The sequence below is a fragment of the Cavia porcellus genome, unplaced genomic scaffold (genome assembly GCF_034190915.1).
Source record: "Cavia porcellus strain 051 isolate PalLab524CR breed Dunkin Hartley unplaced genomic scaffold, mCavPor4.1 scaffold_23, whole genome shotgun sequence".
Lineage (NCBI taxonomy): Eukaryota > Metazoa > Chordata > Mammalia > Rodentia > Caviidae > Cavia > Cavia porcellus.
The window spans coordinates 61426976-61442695 of NW_026947506.1; positions in this window are offsets into that span (position 1 = coordinate 61426976).

Here is a 15720-nt window from a genome sequence, read left to right on the forward strand (position 1 = left end):
TACAATCCAATACTGACAACAATTAGCAATAAGAGTAACTGTAACAATACAATAAGTTTAGGAGAATGTCATGTCTATCCCTCTCAAAATATCCTACACTGTACTTCTTATGGTGATATAAAATAATACAGTACCTGTGGGCTGAGATGAAAATTTACCACATTTATCACACACCCTGGCCATCACTTTGAGGTCTGAGGTGAATAGAAAGCTGGCATGAATTTCATTTTCCTTCTCCGTACTGTCTTGGAGAGCGGATTGATCCTTACTATATTATCTGTTAGCAACGACAACACACATATTTTCCTGTCCTTACTAAATAGAGAACTTTTATCTTGTCACTTAAAGGAAGCACATTGCAGCTTCTCTTTGGTACACTCACAGGGTTAGCATCATTAGTTTTGTGCCTTAATTTACTGAGTAAAATAAATTATGTGAATGTAAGCCCGGGGACACTACAAATGTCTCTCTGGTCATTGCGATAGCTACTAAAGAAGAGATGACAGGAAATGTGGACACCAGGGTCAAAGGACACGTCCCTTCCCAGGAGGGATGAGGCTGGACTCCTGTGGTCTCACCACACCACCCAGCATGGGCACAGTCTGACTTTCAGAATTGTTGTCTTCTTAAATATTCCATTTTATGCTTTTGGACCTCCATTGACTACAGGTGACCAAAACCTTGGAAACCAAAACCATGATTTCCATGGTGAACAAGGCAGCAGATAAGCGAGACCCCAGGGCTGTATTTTTGGGACCTGTTGTAAACAGCATTACTTTTGTCCTGTATTGATCCTTTGTATGCAGAAACACGACTGGTTTTTGTACGGCACAGCTAGACAGAATTTACGTGTTCTACCAGTTTTGGGTGACATTTTTAGAATATTCTACAGAGAAAATCATGTAATCCGCACAGACAATTTTACTGTTCCTTTCTAATTTAGACGCCTCACTGCTGTGCCCAGGACTTCCAGTGCCGAATTGGATTAAGCAGTGAGGATGATCATCTTTCTCGGTTTTCCTAATCTTAGGGAAGTTTTCAGCTGTCACCTCAACAGCGAATTGGTTTTGGCCTTGTAAAATATAGTCTTTTGATGAAGTGTATTTCCTTTATATCTAATTTCCTGAGAGATTTTTATCATAAAACTAATTTGTTGAGTTGCCTTTGTTGTGTTTTTACAACTGGTTTTTCCACAGCTACTAAAATGATCACATGATTTTTATTCTTTATTGTATTAAGGTGACACATCACGTTATTGATTGGCTTACATGGAAATATCCTTGCATCCCAGAGATAAATCCTAATTGATCATTTCCTGTGATCATTTTACCATGCACTTGAATTTGGCTTACTCGTTGTCTGCTGAAAATTTCTGCATCTACGTTCATTACGATACTGAACAATAATTCTGTATCATTGTACAATCTTTAACTCACTTTTGTGTCAGAGGGAGGCTGTCCTTCCTCAGTGTTAGATGATTTCTTTCCTTCTCCAGTTTGTTGAAGGTTTTGATAAAGATCCTTAGAACATATGCACCTAAAAAGAGAAGATCAGAATGCAGGAGGCAAAATTTAGTAGCACTGCAAGGTGAAGCAGACAGACATAATATTGTAATTGGAGACTTTGTCATCCCTTTCTAGGTAAATGATAGTTCCAATGGGCAGAAAATCAGCAAGTATATAGTTGTGGACAAACACCATCAATAAACCACACTGAACTGAAATTTATAGAATGCTTCATCTAAAAACAGAAATCATAGTCTTCTGAAGCTGACTTAGAATATTTGCCAGGATAGACTCTATGATGGGCAATGAATACAATCAATTCATAACTAGAAATCATACACAGAAAGTATCAGGCCACAGCGAAATTAAGCTAGTAATTCCGAACAGAAAGATACAGCACCCAATACTTGGGGATTAAAAAAGAATACTAACTAACATACGGACCAAAGGCATTTTAAGACAATTTTTAAAATATTTCAGATTAAATGAAAATGAAAGTAAACTTATTTAAAAATGTGCAATGCAACAGAAATAGCACTTAGATGAAGTTTTACAGCATTAAATGCCTGAAAACAAGAAATACCTAGAGTCAGAAATCTAACCTCTCATTTTAAGAAAATAGAGAAAGAAAAATGGTATAAGCTCATAAAAAGTAGAAAGAATTAAAAGTTAGAGTTGAAACCAAGGAACTGAAAGTACAAAATCAAGAGAAAATATCAACAAAATAAAAATTAGGTCACTTGAAAATATCAATAGAATTCAGAATCCTCTAGGTAGGCCAAACCAAAAACCCCCACAGAAAATAATTTATCAATATTAAAAATAAAGAAAAGTCTTATATTTGATAAATTATATGAAATTGATTTGCTTTGAATTACAAACTACTAAAACAAACAAAAGGACAGTCAGATGACCTGAATAGGCCTGTATCTAGTTAGAAAATTGAGGCAGATTAATAAACTTCCAGAAAAATGGACAACTGACCCAGATAGTTACACTGGCACAATTAACCTGTGAAAAGCTTAAAACATACCAACTTTCTAAAACTACTTCCTGGAATGGAAGCAGAAGGAACTGGTCCTAACTCATTCTGGGAAGTCAGCTTTGTCTAACCCCAAATTAGGGAGAGACATCACGACCAAAGAAAACTTCAGGCTGCTATCAGTCCTGAGCATCAGCACAAAAATACCGAGTCTCACTAACAATATTCAAAGCAAGTTCTACACTACGCCTCAGTGAGATGTATTTTATTTATTTATTTTCATTTGAAAGACAGATGCAACTCGAGACCTCACTCCTAAGTGAAATAAATCAGAATCATGTGTGTAAACATTGTATTTTCTCACTAGAAACAATCGTGAGAAACTGAACGAGTAAATAGGATTCAAGTTGTACAACAGATAGTGCGAGTTTGGAAGAAACCTTCCAAAAGAGGTGCATTTTCATATGTAAGACTGATTTAGCACTCAAAACACCCACTGTATCAAAAGACTAAAGAAAATACTAAGTCATATGATCACACAATTTAATGCAGAGTGAATGTATAAATACAGAACACAGCATGCTTACGCTTACCAGCCCTCAGGAAGGCAGGAGTTGGAGAAAAGACCCTCGGCTGATAGAAAACCTACTGCTAGCACCATAATTAAAGGAGAGCAGGAGAATGGACGCCATTGTAGACTGGGCGCAAGGCAAAGCTCTCTCCTCTCAGTGTCCACAGCAGCGGAGCGGAAGCTGCAGCTGGCTGGTAGGGCAAGAACAACACAGGAGGTACACACTGGAGGAAGGAGCAAAGAGCTTTAATTCACATATAACACAGGGGCTACTTAAAGGTTCCCGGAAAGTCAAGCGCTCTGGGAGGCTGAGGCAGGACGACCACAGACTCCAGCCAGCCTGGGTCACTTGGCAACTTAGAGAGACCCTGTGACAAAACGAAAAATAAAAAGGTCAGGGAGAGGGGCTGCAGCCCGGCGGGAGGTCCCTGGCTTCCATCCCAGGACCATCAAAACAGACAAAAGACAGTCAACATTAAAAACCATCACTAAAATTACTCAAACTGATAACTGAGTATTTTAAAGTCACAGTGTACCAAGTTAATATACAGGAGCCAGTTGCTTTTCTATGTAGTCATGATAAATGACTGGCATTGGAAATTAAAAATACAGTGTCACTTACATTCAGAAAATAAGGTTTAATTTTAAATGTAGCAAAGCATGTGTGTTATTTATATGTACCCTACAAAATATATCAAAGAATAGCTACGCAGAATGGTAGGCAGCCTGTGTTATAGTTCAGAAAATTTGATGTTCTTAATATACCATTCCATCCCAAATTTATCCCCAGATTCAGCATGATCCCAGTGAATGTCTCAAGAAGGGGTGAACTAGATATCAACATAGTGACCCCCAAGTTTATATAGAATGGCAAAATAGTCAACAGAAATGAGGTGGAGCAGTTTGGAACTCACTAGACCCCAAGACCAGAGTCAGAGTAAAACTGCAGAGGTGAAGCCAGCTTGGTCCTGAAGCAAGGAGAGCTGGGTGAGGGAGAGCGACACTCTATACACACACTCACACACACTCTCTCTCTCTCACACACACACACACACACACACACACACACACACACACACACACACAGAATCTGCTGGAACTTGTCAAACAAATGCAGAAGACCCAGTGACCAGATCTAGAACAATTTGGACATCAAAATATACGAATTTCATTGGATTATAACTAAGATAAATGCACAAGATTCCACATGGTGCAAATAAATGATGGAATAAATGAATAAATGATGGTCTGTCTTCATGGAGAAAAGCTCCAAGGCTAAGGTGCCCTGCTCTAATTTAAGGAGAATTACAGCTCCCTAATCCCCACACACAGCTCTCCCCCAAATGCGAGGGATACAGGGTGGCAAGGAACAGAGGAGAATGACTTTCTCTGGAGAAATTACAAACCCTCAGCTAAAGAGTGATCTAGGTGACATCAACATTTATTTTGGGGCCCAGAATTTTCATGCTGGGTGATTGGATCTCAATCGTGAGAGTTTAAATCCTAGGATGTCTCGTTTCCTGCAGGTTGGGCGTGACAATTTGGGACCACATGAGTCAATAAGCTGACATTTAGGGTCAAGTTTTGGAAGATAATTACTCGGGATTTTTCAGGCACAAAAACTGCAAGGTGTCTAATTTAAGTTTCCGTTAGAATCTCTGACACTTGAGTTCCCCAGAAAGGTCCTGACTGCTATGACGTGTCCTTCATGTGTTTGTGGTGATGAACGCCACTCTGCTTTCCACCACATGAGTCATTAGACCAAGGTCATGCTCTGCAGAACCTCCAGGAGTCACAGCGTCACATGGTGAGAAATGACGGAGGGTTGACAGAAAACCCATTGTCTAATTATCCCATCTTTCAACTCTCATTAGGGACCATTCTCAAGCCCCTCAGGCTATTTCAGTGTGGCCCTGGCTGCTACTTGGGATGATCCTTAAATACCTGCACACGGGAAAACAGACAACAACCAGCCCCTGCATGCTAAGTAAGCCCTCTAGGTCCGGCTTGTGTGAGCAAAAGTGGTGCTGAGTTTGGGGCAATGCTTTGTGCATCCAGAGCCTGTGATGGGCTGTGTGTGTCTCCTCAAAAGTTGTACACTGACAAATGTAACCATCAGGGTCATGTGGAAGGGCACTGATCATGGGGTCATTCCTGCCCTCGTAACCAGGGTTAGTGCCTGGCAGGAGACCCCTAGAGGGAGAGAGAGTGAGGCAGAGACCCCAAGTTAGCACTGCCACCACATGATGGCACACCTAGAAGGAGCCACCTACTAACCAGGACGCAGAGCCTCCCTGGATGCTGAACCTGCCGGGCACTGATCTTCAACTTCCACCTGCCAAACCACGATGAAAGGTTTCTGGGGGTCATTACCCACTGTCCATGGGATTTTGTTACAGAAAATGGATTACAAACTATCATGCTTGGTAGAGATCTGCTGCAGTTGTTTCATTTGTTTGATTTTTATTCCAGTGGGATTAATAAAATGGAGACAGCAAAGCTCACCACCGGGCATGATGATATTGGAAAGCATGTATCTTGCCAGAATTATAGCGGATTTTCAGGAAACACAGCTCTGTATTTCTGACTCTCCTGGTTAAGAAGTTCTCGCCTTCTTTTATTTCACAACGTTTGAATAGAGGCCAATTACATACTGCGTTGTTTGTTCTTCACTTTGTTTCCGTAGATTTTGTACTGCAAGAGGGTTAAGGTCCTGCCATTCTTAGCTAAGCTGTGTGGACTAGGGACCCAGCGCATTTCCTATACTTGGTACATGCTTGATACTTTTAAAGGGAATAAGTTCTCCTCCTTTGAGTTCCTCATATGCTTCCAACTACAACAAAGATTCCTTAGGAGCACAATTTCAGCAAGCAGCAGTGGCAGCAGCAGCAGGGCACATTTTTACTTCGACTGCCAGAATTTTTGCTGGTGTTTCCCACTGGGATCACACAGTGTAAGGGGGGAAACTTTTGTAGAAGAATTAAACCCAAGACCTGAATATAGACAATCGGGAACCAAAGATAGAAATCTCCATCTGATCTCTAGCCTGATCAGAGAGGAGCACAAGCAGGGCCGAAAGTTACACATTCAGCAGGCAAACTCCCTCCCCGCCTCCCGGCTGTCTACCAGCTCCATTCCTGGTCTCGCAAATGGAATCCAGAGAGCAGCAGGGAGATGAGGTCACCACACAGGGCACTTTTCTGCAGTGTTTCAGGAGCCTACCACAAGGAGACTGTGACATTTCTAGGAGCCACTGTTGCCTCTTGCTCACAGTACATATATGTATTATAGATATGATATGGTATGTTATCTACAGTACCATTAACTACTGTACCACTTGACTTCATAACGGTGTGAGAGGGAACAGCGACATGAGTACAAACGTTAGGTTCCATCTGGCCTTATGTGCAAAGGGGTTTAACCTACGATAGGGAAATGGATTCAGCTTGAAAATGGCTTGCGTCTCGTGGGGTTTCCCTTTTGGTTTTTGACAAGCTGAAGGAGAGGAATTGGTTTGCATTCTCCGTTGCTTCTCCCTGCCAAAAAGTGGGGCGAGCTGAGGTGTCAGGAGCTGGGAAGCTAAGTGCAGAGTCCATCTAGGGTCAGGCAATAACCTTTGAGGTCTTTCGGAAAAGGAGAGTCCCTTGGTGGGAGCAAGGAGAAGGAGCCTTCATTCCCAATTTCTCACGTTAGCAGAGCAGAAGGATCCTTGTGGTGGGATCAGAAATAATCCAGAGAGTGGGACAGTGACATTTCCAAACCCCACCTGGAGCAAATTAAAGACATACAAAATGTTAGAAAAGAAAAGAAGAAAGAAAACTCCACCTGGACTTGGACTGGAAGGGTTTGCAGACCTGGGAAAGGAGCGGTGAGCAGTCAGGGCCTCACTGGGGCTAAGGGAGGTGCCTGCCTGGGAATGGGACCACAGCTTGTGCCAGGGGCCAGAGTTAAAATACCGAGGCCGCACCGTTCTGAAGAACCGGAACCTGACTAACCGCTGGGCAGAATAACTTCCTCACTCTCCACTTCATGAGGACAGGCCGAATTTTCCTTCTTGACACAGCCACTGTCCTAAAATGAGGGAGTAGCTAGGGTAAAGCTGGCCTTCTCTTGGCAGTGCTGAGGGCTGACCTGAAGGCCTTTGCCTGAGCTTCACTCTCACCGTTTTCTGTTTTCATTGCTTTGAGACACGACATCAGGTTACTGACTGGACCCGGCTGAGCTTGGACTTGCAACCCTCCCGCATCAGCCTCCCAAGGTGCTAGGAATACAGGTGTGTGGCATCGTGCCTGGTCTAGACACGGACTCTTCAGGATGTCATAAAGTCCTGAGCGGACATGGGGAAAGGGAAAGGAGCATGTTGGGGTCACCTGGAAGAAAGCAACTTGGATTCGTGGACCTCTGTTGGCTCAATTTGCAAAGAATGAAGAAGAAATTCTGAGTAATAAGGTAGAACGCAGTGTTGTTTAAGCTTTGGCTTTGCCTGAGACACAGTGAGAAACACATTTAATCATCAGAACAAGTGAAATGAACTCAAAAGGGGTCACTCAGATAAACATAGAGGGAACCATAAAATAGAGAAAAACAGGGGTATTTTGTGTGACCCTGGATTTGCTAATGGGCGCTCAGATTTGACAGCAAATCCCATTCACCTAAAGAAAAATGGATAAATTAGACCAGTGAAATAAAAAAAACGTGTTGCAGGGTTATTATCAAAGAAATATAAAAACAAACTAAACAGTGAAAGGAAACATTTGCAAAAATCTGGTAATGGTTTTAAATACACAGAGAGCTTTCAGAATGCTTGGTGCAATAACTTTCAACACTAACACATTCTGAAAACAACCTGAATTTTAAAGAGATGTTTTTTCTTTCTTCGCAAAGCCAACATTTGAGAAAACAGAATAAAAAGAAAAACAATCTAATTTTTAAAAGAAGCAATGGAGTTTAACAGGCGTTTCTCCAAAGACAATATGTTAATGACCAACAAGCACATTAAAAATTTTGAACTTCATTGATCACTAAGTAAATGCAAACTGAAACCACAAAGAAACAGAAATATAAAGGCAGGTATTTAGTATATGGAAAGGACAGCAGGGGTGGCGGAGCAGGGAGGGAAGTAGAATTTAAAAAAAAAAGAATTGTGGTGTGTTGTGCACAGGAATGAGATTGCTATGTACTACAAAGGTATACCAAGAAAGGGTGTATAGGAGAGAGACAGCAAGAGATGGAGGTGAGTGAGTTTAAACAAATTAATATGTCATGTACGTGAACAGACACTCTACAATGAGTGTGGTCATTGTGTACCACAAAGATGTACTCATAAAAATTTTAAAATAAAGCAAGATACAATTGCTATAAGAAAAGGAAATGAGAGAGAGAGAGAGACAGAGAGCAAGGGAGAGAATGAAATAACAAAAGACTCTGTGTGCTCATGGACTTGAGTCAAGAGCTCCCTAGCAGGTTAGTGTCACAGTCAGGCGTTGTAAGGAGAACAATCAGAATCAGGTCTTCCCCTCCAGAGCCAGGAAGCAGGCTCAATGTAAGGACCAGAGCTTCTCCAGGAGAACCAATGGCTCAAACAGCAACACATAGGAGAGCACACAATGCCTCAATGCCTCAATGCATAGCTTCTTCTTGTCCACATATCTATTTATACTGGCAACTTTCCTCAGGTGAAACATCCACGCACAGTGCCATGCTAATGTAATCCAGCTGGCGCTAAATTGACCACTAGTTCTTAATCCATAACAGTTGGGAAAGCTCTGGCTGTGTCTGTGGATGACTGACATGTGGGCCAGCAAACAGAGTGGAAGACCCACTCTAATGTGGGCAGCACCAACCAATAGACTTGTAGCCTGGACAGAATAAAAAGGGAAAGAGGGAGGAAGTCTTCCCCTTCCTTCTCAAAGGTGCTCATGGCTTCCCCCGTTGCCTTTGGACATTAGTCTCAGTCTTGCAGGCTTCCTATGGAGATCCTTTGGTGTTCCATCCTGGAACTGTGGGATGAGCATTTACACCATGGGGGTGAACACTTTGAATTGTTTCACCCAGAATAAACAGGTGGCTTTTGTAACCCTGCTAGTAAGTCTTTATATGATCATATACTTATAATATTAACTCTGGTCTGCCAGTGAACCCTGGATGATGCCCTGGTGTAGCTAAATCAAATGAGACCAAACCAATCCTCATATATGTGAAACAGTGCATCTTCTAGGGACTCAGTGGTTCCTCCAAATGGTAATTATAGAATTTCCAGGTGATACTGCAATTTCACTCTTAAGATAAGATAAGATAAGATGCTCAAGATAAGTAAAACACAATAGACATTTAAGTCTACATATAAAATTGTCTATGACTTATAGTAGCATTATTTATAGTAGAAAAGAGGAGAAACAAGCCAAATTCACCAAAAGGGAAGAATAAATTAGCAACAGTATAGACATATAATGGCATAGTATTCAGCCATGAAAAGAATTGAGATAATGACACAGACCACATTTTAGATGAACCTTGACAATGGTGTATTGATTGAAAGAATCCAGCAGAAAAGGTCATATATATGTGCATTATTTTATAAGAAATGTGCAGAACAGGTTAATTCACAGACTAGTGGTGGCCAGAGATGGGACATGCAGGAATTGTTAAGGAAACTAAGTTACACAGGAATATCATAGGCATTCAGACAGGGCTGGATCCTCGAAGGAGCAAGAGCAGAAGACCAGCTACCTTGCAACTGTGGGAGAGACAGACACCTCCCTCTGTGGGCCAGGCCTCAAGAAAAAAAGATCAAACAAATACTCCCACATGCTAAGGCCTGGTACTCTAAATAGGTCTCTACCACGCTGAGGAAGCCAGGAGTCACCATCTGTTATGGCTGATACACTGTCAGCTTGAGAAGTTTAGAGGTTTAACTGAGATACTCAGCAGGGAGCCAGGATCCTTACTTTGTGAATATTCAGCCTGTGCAAGAGCAGAGCAGAGATTCTGTGAGTGCTGCACCTACCCCAGGGTGTGTGTGTGTGTGTGTGTGTGTGCACGTGTGTGTGTGAGTGTGCATGTACAGTACAAGGGAGGAGAAGAGGCTTGTTTCCCTCTTTTGCTCTGGCTGCTGCCTTGAAGTGTTCCCCCTGTACCATGCCATCCTGCCTTGCAGCCAGCTGCTTATGGACTGAAACCTTCAAAAACTGTAACCTAAATAAACTCTTCCTTCTTTAATATTGTCTATTGGGTATTTTGTCCCAGAAATGAAAGAAAAGTAACCAACACCCCATCCCAGCCCTCTACAGAAAGAGTCACTGCTCTTTAAGCATGCCAGCTTGCTACACAACTTGTTTCCCCATTTCCCCCAATTCAGTCAATTTTACCTGAACGGTTGATCTCATTGGGTGTCCATAGTTCTGTCCCACCTCATGCCCACCTTGCGAGTTCCCATTTTTCCCCGCCTTAGACCTGCCTCACTTTGTGGTTTTACTCTATCAAAGTCCCTAGAAAAGACAGAGTCTTTGACAACCCACTAGGGACCTGTTCTGTCTCTCTCAGACAGAAGCTTACTTTCTCTCAGTAAGCATATTCTGCGCTTAACCTCCATTGTTGTTAAAATTCATTCTTCAGTTTTAGAGAACACGACCTCCTATTGGACATACAGCGGGCTGGGAGTTTCATGCCCCTGTCGCAGAACCATGAATAATTGCTTACAGGATGTGGAACATTCTCCTGGGTGCTGAATATTTTTGATACTCAAGATGGGTGGAGTCTTAGTTCCTTTTCTCTCATTGCTGGGACAAAATACCTGACAATCCAAATTCAGGAAGAAAGGGTTATTTAGCTCCCTTTGTGGAGTTCAGTCCATAATCAACTGTCTCCAAGGCAGAGAGGCATGGCACTGGGACACTTCAAGATGGCAGAAGACAGCGAGAACAAAAAGGGCAGAGTGAGCCTCTTTTCCTCCCTTAAATCATAAGCAGGCTCCCACCCACTGGGGGCGTGTAGCACTCACAGGATCTCTGTGCCCTCCTCTTGCACAGGCTCAGGATGCTTACACAGTGAGGACCCTGCTCCCCGCTGAGTCACTTAATTAAACTTTTCAACTTCTCACACTGACGCAGTTAACAACACCCTAGAAGCAGGGACATGTCCTCTACACCCCAGGATGTAGAACTGCCTAGTGACTTGGTGAAGCTGCTAGACTTCTCAAGTTGACACAGTGTATAACCATTACAGTGCTGGTTTACAGCATTGTAAATGCACTTATGACACTGAACTGTGCACTCTGAAATGGTTATTGTGCTTAATGTGGATTCCACTTTACTCAAAGAGTAATTGTTGTATTTTGGTAGATAAACACCTTTTAGGACAGAAAAAAATGTATAGCCATCTCAACAGAAGAGGAACAACCATTTGACAAAAATTTAGCATCTATTCTTGAAAAGCTCTAGTCTTAAAAAGGGGCTCCTTTAACTGCAAGAAAGGTACCTATAAAAATTCTACAGTGAATGTTACATTTAAGCCTGAAAAAGACAGCTTCTTTCTGAAGATCAGGAAAAAAGACAAGGCTGTCTGCACTCTTAGCATAAATGGGCCACAGGCTAGAATTTGATGGTGTTTGCTCAGGCAGGGGAACACAACAGAGAAGTCCAGGGTCCTTGCAAGAAAACAAGCCAGGTCAAACCCCACCACCCCCATAAAGCTCTTGGGTTAAATCAGCACAACGGTGGCCAGAGGGATGGGGTTCTGTAGGACATTGCAAACAATGTGGGCACCTGTGAGACAGAGAGAGAAACACTGAGCAGAAATCTCTGGGGCCTGTAAGAGTCAGAGACCAATGACCCTGTCCCCTGTGTTGTGGTTTGTTTGAATGACCCCCAGAGCCTCATGTAGTCATGGAGGCCACTGGATCTAGTGTTTGTGATTGGTTCATTGTCTAGCGCTGGGATTGGTGGTGTGAGTGCTGCACCCGCCCAAGGGTGAAGAGCCAACATACAATACCGGAGAGGGAAGGAGGTGTGCTTTGTCTTCTCTTTACCCTTTCGCTTTTTTGCCTGTGGTCACCATGAACAGCTGCCCCTCAGCCATGCCACCCTGCCTTGGAGCCAGCTGAGTGTGGACAGACCACCACAAACTGTAAGCTAAATAAGCCTTCCCTTCCTTTACTTTGGGTATCAGGTGTTTTGTCCCAAAATGAGAAAAAGTAACCAAGACACCCACTGAGGACCTGCAAGCAGGACTGGGCTCTGTGTCACTGCTGTAGGATCACAGCTTGTCAGCGAGCCCCGGTGGGAGGGAGGCAAAGCTAAGGCTGGACGAGAGGAAAGGGAGCCATGGAACGGAGGCTACCATAACACATCTGAGTACTGTGCTGTTGGGTCAAAGCTCCTCAGGGACTGTCTGGCATCGTCTGCCTTCGCATGTCCTCCACACAGAGCAGCTCACTGACAGGGACAGTGATTCCCTAGAAGCTTTTCTACATCCCCTGGCAGATGTCCCATGGGAATGACCTCCACAGCAGCTCAGCTCCTTAGCATCTGTGCGTTCTAGTGATAACGCATATCCAGTGTGCTTGGATTCACACCCTTGCTTCCAACCTCCGCTCTGCTGTGACCTGTGGAAGAGATTCCAGGCCAGATCCAGGGTTGCTGGTGTCCTCCAGGCACACCCTGCCTCACACTTGCTTTTGTACCTCTGCCTGGAGTGTTCCTTCCATGCCTAATGCTACTATCTGGCTATTTGGAGAGCCATCTTTTGTCCCAAGACCCACTCTCACCAGGACCACAACCCAGCTATCGTTTCTGTTTCTCACCCAGCTCTGAAGTAATGTTTTTGACAGTCCTACCTAGACAACAAAGTACTATAAACTGAGAGCTGTGGTTAACATACGGGACTCCCTGCTGCCACACATGGTGGAGCATAGTTCTGGGTTGGATGAATGAATAAATGAACAGATGCATGGACAGAGTGGACTGAGGAAGGGGTTACTACAGCATTCCTCCTGTGCAGGGGTGAAAGCCCCCAACCCCGCTCTGGATGAAAATCTTTTTTATCTTTATTTTTTATTTTAAAGAGAATAAAATTAAGCAAAAGAAAAAAGAATAAAGCAAATCAAAAACAAAAAGTGATACAGAATTTCAAAACAAGATAATAAGAAGTAAAAAATAGCTACCATGATGCCTCTTGTTACCAAAATAGCTGTCTATACCATCAGACATAGGAAAAAATCCAGCACAGAATAGAGTCAATAAAAAAAAGAATGCCATACAGATAATAGTAAATCCAAAATAGCTACCATAATGTATCTTGTGATCTTTGCCCATGCCATCAGATATAATAAGATCAAACAAGACAAAATAGAGTAAAACTAAATAATACAAAACAATGAAAATGATACAGGGCTTTAAAACAAGAAAATAGGGAATTAACAATAGCCACCACTTTCAGAAGGATATTCTCCCCTAGGGATGGAAATCTTGGTGACACAGGCGGCTGTGCTGAGCGTTGTGCTGAGGCAGAGGTCTCACAGCTCCAGCTTCTGTTCAAGGAATTCCCCAGGCTTCTACACAGATCTTATCACTCCCTGGTTCCTTTTCCTAATGCAGCTACACAATAAAAAGGGGAAGATCATCTGATATAATCTCTGCTGTAACCCACTGATGCGTAATCTGCTCACTCTTTAGCTCTGAACGGTGTGTCCATCAGTTGTCACATTTGTCCTGCATTTTCAAAAGGGGATAAAGCACTGTCAATAGATGTCAATGATTTTATTGAAGTGTCCCAAAGCAGAGGACAGATCTGGTTTGCTAAATTCCAGCTGCTTGGAGTTCACTTAGGATTCTCCTCCCTCACACCAGGGGTGCAGTCCACAGCACTCCCTGTACTCTGTTCTTGTCAGTTTGCCTCTGGCCGATATGTTTGTTCAAAGTCACCAAACTCTTCCCAGCTCCACAGCCCTCTGGGGTCACGCCCTGAAGGAAGGAGTGGGTGTCACAGTGGTGACTTCTGTCACCAGCCTTCCTGAGGAGCAGCTGCCACCATGGACTAGAATGTGAGTCGTAATTCACAGATCGAGTTCTAGCTCCTAGGACTTCAGAATGGTTACATTTGGAGGTAAGGAATCATCTTTCTCCTCCCCGCAAGCTTCAAATGAGATGACACTTCGCAGAGGAAGTGTCAATGGCCAAAGAACACCTGAAAAACTGTTCAGCGTCTTTGGCCACCACAGGAATGCGAATCCATATGACACTCAGATTTCATCTCCCTCCAGCAAGAAGGGCTGCCATCAAGGGTTCTACCAATAGCAAATGCTGGTGAGGTTGTGAGGGAAAAGAAACCTTCTCCCTTGTTGATCAGAGCAAACTAGTATAACCACTGTGTGCAGTATGGAGATTTCTCAAAAAAGAAAAGTAGACATTCCAGAGCTAATATCACCATATTGTGGTAATACATGCTTCCCTGTGTTTATAGCAGCAGAATTCACAAGGGCAAAGCCACGAAGCTGCCTGTATGTGCATCATATAGACGCATGGAGTTAGAAAAAGTTGAGTACTACTCAGCCATAAAGAGGATAAAGTTGACTCATTTGCAGGAGGATGGATCTTGAAGCCATAATAGTAAATTAAATATATCAGTCAGAGATGTTTAAATATTGCATGGTTTATCTAATATGAAAGATTCAAAATATAAGTAATTTAAAAAGCAAAATAAAAGAGACATACTAAGAAACAGGAGGCAGACTCTAGAGTTTGGAACCAGATCTGCAGGAGGAGAGGGAAGCGGGAGGGGAGAGAAGGGGGAGGGGAGTAAAAATGATCCAGATGCGATGTGTCTGCACCAGTCCTCCAAGGTGAGTGTGCCTGCTCTGCGTTTCAAAGGTACACTAATAAAAATGTTTAAGAATACTCTGCCACCCTTGCATGCTGCTTAACTGACCAATTTAACCTATGCCTTTATAGGAAGGAATCTGTATATCCATATTTTATCTTCTATAAATCCAGTAAATTTCAGTTCATCATAAGGCTCAACTATGCAACTTATTTTCAGGATCAGAAAGATTCTAACTGCTTTTAATCTAAAAATCTAATCAGAGCCTTCTGTGGCAGATTAAATCATTCTGGGATTTTAATGGCCGGCCCGCCTTGCCCTAGGAGGAATGCATTTGCCTGGCTGGTCTGAAACTTTCCGAATGGCTGCCAGCCCTGCTGCGGGGACAACATCTAGTAATGCACGGTCACTGCCCAAGAACCCCTTCTGCATGCTGTAGCTCGGAAAGGATTTCCAACAGCAGGAGAGAGAGGACAGTGTAAAAACAGCTGTCAGCAGTAGACTCCCTCCTTCCCTGTCACCGCATTGGTGCCCTGAGGTGCCAGGCATCCACTGACTACAGGATTCATGGCCCACATGGTTCCCAGGTCCCCTCTGCTCCCTCTGGGGCTCTGCACTGCCCCCAGAATCTGCTCTAGGAGCTACAGAATCTCCCGGGCTTTGTGACTGCTGGCCAGGCCCAGACGTGTTCACTGTGGAGAAGTTTCAAGATCAAACAGCATCACTAAGTAAAACAAAACCACACATAATCCCAAAATTAGGAGATGGTGGCTTGCCCTCTTTCTGTCTCCTCTCTCCCTCTCTCCCCCCAGTTTTGGTGTTCACTTCTGGAAATTTATGAACGCGTT